The following is a 6,209-nucleotide window of genomic DNA, read 5'->3' on the forward strand; positions in this document are numbered from 1 at the left end:
TCATTCCTAGGCACACTTTGGCTCTTCAGCACGACCCTGAAGAATGCATGACCTGGGTATCTCACTGTATCCCATCTTCCCCCTTGCCCAAGTCTTCTTCTTTGCCAAGCCCTCAGCCCCACGAGTCCCACAAGCATCTTGGTAGCTGTTTTCTCTGCCCAGACTGTTTTACCAAGAGTCTTACCTTTGACAATATGCATGACTGTCATCTCCTTAGAGCCTTCTCCCTGGATCTCAGACCAGAACATATTTCTCCACTGTATGTGCAACTGGGTCCCAGTGGAGAACACAGTCTTGACCAGAATTCGGAATTTCGTGGTGACACGATTCATAGCCACATCTGGCTGAAGCACTGTGAAGAGACAAGCACCAGCTTTGGACATCACCATAGTAACTCCTCTGTGATATTCCCTGTGATCCCCCCCACAGGCCTCTCCAGCCCTTGACATTGTGTTATCTACAAAGTTCCTGTTTGATAACAGCACAGTGTGTCTGAAAACGAAACAGCAAAAGCACTTATGCTTTAAGTAAGCTTGCCGTTTTGTGTTGTGTCACGTTCACTGCTGTCCTTGTCGGTTTGAGCAGCAGTCCACACGGTGGCCATGCTGCAGGAAGCAGATGTTAGTGTGACTTTCTTGTCAGATAAGCAATATGAGTCTCAAAGAGATTGTAGTGTGGGATCCACATTCAATTCCAGGAGGATTGCTACTTGCTACCAATGGCCACAGCATAAAATATCATCATAAAAATTCCCCCAAGTCTAAAGGAGCAGAGGCCAGCAACTGACTCATACTCGCATCTGGCCCTTGGCAAATTCTGGAGGGAGCTTGTCAGCTTTAGGGCTCAAGTGCAAGATTCTCTGAGAGGCATTTCAGTGTGCCAGGCACAGAGAGCTGCTCGGGTGACTCCCTTAACATGGGAGTCAGCAGGAAGCCAAAGTAGACTTAGTGTAGAGTTTCCTCCACTTCCCTTAGGACAACTTCTCTGCAAGGACAACTCACAGAAGGCTGCCTAGAGCCAAGTGCCAGGAGCCCAGTGTTCATCCTTGTTCATCTCAGTGATCAGATGGGCTCCCATTCAGCTTCATCCCTCTACATTCCTGGTTCCTTATCCATAAAGTACAGACCCCAGTATAAACCTTACGGGCATTCCAGGGAGTTCATGGTGTATGTGTGTGAAGGTTGCACATGAAGAAGTGATGTGGAGTTGATATTTTACTCTGGTGTGCTATTTCCTATATCACACAGTTCTCCAAGGCATAATGATATAGTTGTTCTCATGCCTTTAGGAATGGGTATCCTCAAAGTGTCTCCCACGTGCCTTCAAGTCCTCCTCTCATATGCATTATCTTGTGACATCTAGTGCTTGCCTTCCATTCTGGAATTCACCGTGGTCAGTGTCACCCTTGAAATAAGTGGAACCCCACCAGAAGAGCATCAGGTTTATGACCAGGGTGCTTCCCCACATTGGCACAGTGTTTGGTCCTTGACCAACATGCAGAGCTGAGTACTCAGACAGCCTCTCTCGGTTTTGTCCTCAGGAATCTGCTGTGAAAGTTGCATCAACTCTGGCCCTAAACTCCAAAGCCCACTCAGTCTCCATCCCTCTGCTCTCCTGCTCTGCTCCCCATCCCAGAGTCTTTCTCTCATGCAAAATAAGAAGATGAATTTCCCAGCAGAAGATTAGGTGTAAAGAGACAGCTGTGACTAATGGGGGTGATGGGGGGCGAATTTGTCCCCACTCAGCCAACCAAGTGCCACACAACCTTACTGTTATCACTTCCCTCAGCAGCCAGTTCCACTCATGCCAGGATGAGCCCTCTGAACACTCCTGGGTCACTAAAATCCTGCAGTTGACATGCCTCAGAGGTGTGGGGAGCAACCCAGCAAGCTTCTTTTGGGAAAGTGGTCCGGCCACTTGTATCCACTTTCTATTTTGGGATTTTTAACAGCTACTGAGTCCATTAGCTGAACTAACAGTGAGAGCAATTGAAGACCCAAGTGCCTTGAGATGTTTAGACCCATAATGCTTACCTGGCAGAATGCCTAGGAAAGTGGAGCCAGGATGGAACTCTGGATCCCAGGGCCCTGCATGTCCTGCAAATTAAAGGAGAAATGTCAGATGTGAGGGTTAAAAATATGAATTGTATACATGCTAATAAGATACGTTCAAATCTGAAATTTAGTTATGTTAGGAAACTCTTCACTGATGACAGAGTTATTTCATCTCCCAAGGGCACAACCTCACAGTTTGGTGCTGTGTGTCATTGTGATCCCTGTCTTTCTCCACAGTGACCTTCGAGGTTCTGGGAGTCAGGTCCCAAGTGACAACTTTCAATGATGTATTATGTCCCAGCTATTTCTACAGTTTCTAGTACTTTATTAAGTGTTGGTTGGGCAAGAGAATAAGTAGATGAGAGGACCAAGGTCACTCAGTGTCATTTTATCATTCTTATAGGTAGAAGAAAATCCGAAATAGCAGGATTTTTGAACAGGGTAAAATGATCTAATTTGCATTTGATGTAACCACTTGAGAATTCAAGGCTCTTACATTCAGTGCTTTCCAGGTAATTTTCTCTATGATCCCTGTCTTCTGGAGAGGCTAGGTCACTTCCTGGAGGCCACAACAAAAACAATGTTTCCCATTAAAATTTTTCTTGATACTTCTGGGGTCTTGAATGCTGCTGGGACCCAAATGTCTGTGCCCTTTACCCCTGCTACACGTTAAGTCCTAAACCCCAGTGTGGAAGTGTGTGGAGGCAGAGCCTTTGGGATTTGGTGAGGCCACAAGAGGAGTGCTTGCATCTTCCGCCCCCCTTTGCCCGTGAAAACACAGAAAAGCATCTATCCATGAACCAGGAAGCAGCCCTCACCAATCCTGGCTCTGCCTTGCTCTTGGTGCTCCCAGATCCAGGGACTGAGAGATAAATGCCTCTATTCATTATAAGCCAAACTATTCTGTAGCATTTTAGTAGCCATCAGAGTAGACTCACATAGATCCTCTTTGAAAACCCAATATTACAAAAGTTAAGAAGTATATAGTTCTCATGCAAGCCAGAGAGTTCATGAACTTGTTAAAAACCACACACACACACAGACTGATGAAAAATGTGACAGTATCCCCAGGCTCTGAGTCAGACACATCTAGTTGCCTTCTGTTTGTTTTTTTTTTAACAATTATTTCTTAAGTGGTATTGTGAGTTAATGCAGGGCTGTAAAACTTCAACATTATAGATGGTGTCCAAAGTCCTTTTCATCAATTGATTGCAGGTCTCTTCCTTGGAGTAACCATTGTGACCAATAAATTTATATCATTTTGAGAATAAATTGAATATCTACACTTCTGAAAATTATGTGGCATGGTTGATTGTTATTTGAAAGTTTATGCAAAGGACATTTTCATGCTCTTTTTATATTGTTGAAGATGTTTCCCATTTAAGCTCCTGTGTAGTATTCCTCATAGTAAGACAGACCCCATCAGCAACATCTCTCTACATGACAGGGGTGGCCCCTAGTGTTTTTATTTTCGAATGAAGACTCAGTAAATACTTTTGTGTATCATCTCAAACACAGAGGCAGATATTTGTCTGTAAAAAAAAAACACCAAAACCCTACTGGGTGACAGAATACATAAGTTAAAAAATATATGAATTGGGAGCTGGGAAGAAGACTCGATACTTAAAAGCTTTTCAGAGGATCCAGGTTCAATTTTCAGGACCCACATAGGAACTTACAACTATCTGTAACTCCAGCTCAGAGGCTCTGATACCTTCTCTTCTGGTCTCCAGGAGCACCAAAACACATGTGGTGCATAAGCATACATGCAGGGAACACATGTGGACCATCGCTGGGGGCTGCTCAATGGCTAAGAGGACCAGAATAGCAGAATTCACACTGGAAGGCTCACAACTACCTCGTAGTCGAGCTCCAGGGGGAGTCCACACCTCCGTGGCCACCTGCACTCATACTCACATACCTTCCTGCACATACACATAATTATAAGGGGTGGATGTGTCAAATTTCCTTGAAAAACTATTTATATTCCCTCTAATACTGTATAAAATCTATAATATGCCCATGTGCAAACATTACTTTTATTAGTGACAGTTCCTATTTCTCCATTCTGATGGATAAAAATAATTTCTTCTTACTATTTTAGTTTTAATTTTTGGAGTTAATGGTGATGGCCAAAGTATTTTTTTTTGTATTTCGCAATTTTTGTGGGTGAATTATATTTCCTTTGTTTTTATAGACATCTCCTTTTTGTCATTGATTAATGAACTTGATTTTTGTACTCTGATTGAAAATATTGCTTAGCTTTGTCAAACTTATCTTCTTTTGGTGTACAATAAGCACTCACAGGTAATTACTGACTATTATCCAATGCTAATCGTAAAAAGTTGCTTCACATGGAGACAAAATCATGCCTACCTCCAACTTCAACCTATTAGTTATAGATATATTTTCTACGGAAAATAAAAATGAACCTCATAAACATCTTTTAGGCTGAGTAGTAGAAAAAATAACATCTGATTTTAGTTTATAACTTTTACAATAGTTCTGGTTTATTTTCATTTCCAGCCAATGTTGAAGAAATCAAATGGTTAGCACAGCAGGGCAAAGTCTGCATAGGAGTAAAATTGTTTTCACTCAAAAACTTTTAAAACAAAATTTACAAAAGCATTTTTCATAATAACCTCTGCTTGGGGAGATGCAGAGACATCCTGTCCTTTTCTCTCTTTGTGAAATTACCTACAAAATCGTTGTCCTTAAAATTGGCTCCTGGTGCTGAGTAACTAGGCGGTTTCCTGTGACGATGAATGGCTGTGAGCCTTTCTGTATGCCGGCCACGCTCTACACACCATGGACACTCTTTCTGAACTTGACTCCTTGAAAGCCTCTAACACACATAAGGATGGGTGAATTATTGCCTCCAAGTCTCAGGAAACAGTAACCATAGGAACAAATGCATCCTTAGTCTTTCTTGTCTGAGCTGGGTACCTTCTAGGTGTCTCCAGTCACCATATGCAATGTCCATCAAACCACACTTAAGTCATGTGTCTACCTCTTGATTCCCTCCACTAGATCCTCTGAGTGGAAATCCTACCTTCTGCCTATCCTCTATGCTTGTTTAATATGAATACATGCATGAGGAGATGAATGAATGAATGGATTTATTAAACATGATGCCTGCTTCGAAGTAGCTCCCAAGACTCTGTATACCTTTCCAAGAACTCCCTCTACATATGGAAAATTTTAAATTACTGTATGGTAAAAGTGACATTGAAGGCTATGAGCATATTGTCATGAACTCTCATGCATACACAGGTTCATGTCCTCACTTCTAAATTTAAGTTGTAGGCTGTTTCTCCACCTTTAACTCTTCCAGTGACACCATTCTTTTCCTTTATCCCTGGAGACCTCTTACTTGTTCCCTATCATGATCTTTTTGTATTTTGAGAAATCTTATGAATGGAATCATACAGTATGTAACCTTTGGAGAATGACCTTTGTATTTGAGATGAGCCTAAAGTATTCGAGACCCATTCAAGTTCTGCACACCAGTAGTTTGATTACTTTCACAACTGAGCACTGTTCCTTTATTGGTGGGACTTCAGAGTATCTATCTATAAACCCACACAAAACAATTTGCCTTGTTCTCAGCTTAGAGTGGTAATGGGTATAGCAGTAATGGTTGTTCCTGTGCTGTTATTTGGTGCAAAACTGAGTCTTAGTTTCTCTCAGGTTAATTCCAGACAGTAGTGTTGGATTGTATGGTGAATGTAGATTTAGTTTTTGAAACGAATTGCCAAACTGTTTTCCAGTGGGGTTATATCAAGCACTCTTTGGGAAAAAAAAGAAAAGGCATCTTTCCTTGTTTTTCTTTTCTTGGGACAGACTCTTTCCCAGACTGCCCTTGCACTGTACAGAATATCAGCTCACTTCTTGTTCTTCAGGGCCAACGATGCAGTTGTCCATCATAGCGTGGTCTCAGAGCCCCTGCAGGACACACCCGTTAACCTTTTCCTCCTGGTTTCCCAATGCCCACTGTTCCATAGGGTCAGATTCTACCTGCATCCTTGGTTAAAGGCAGAAAGGAGGGACTTTGTCATTCCTTTAGAAGATACTATGTCCACTGCTCTCTAAATGCAGACTTAGGGACAGAGCATGGAATGTCCAGAGAAGTGTAGGCAAAGGCAGAGGACACCT

The sequence above is a fragment of the Mesocricetus auratus genome, unplaced genomic scaffold, assembly GCF_017639785.1.
Source record: "Mesocricetus auratus isolate SY011 unplaced genomic scaffold, BCM_Maur_2.0 Super-Scaffold_100006, whole genome shotgun sequence".
In the NCBI taxonomy this organism is placed as follows: Eukaryota; Metazoa; Chordata; class Mammalia; order Rodentia; family Cricetidae; genus Mesocricetus; species Mesocricetus auratus.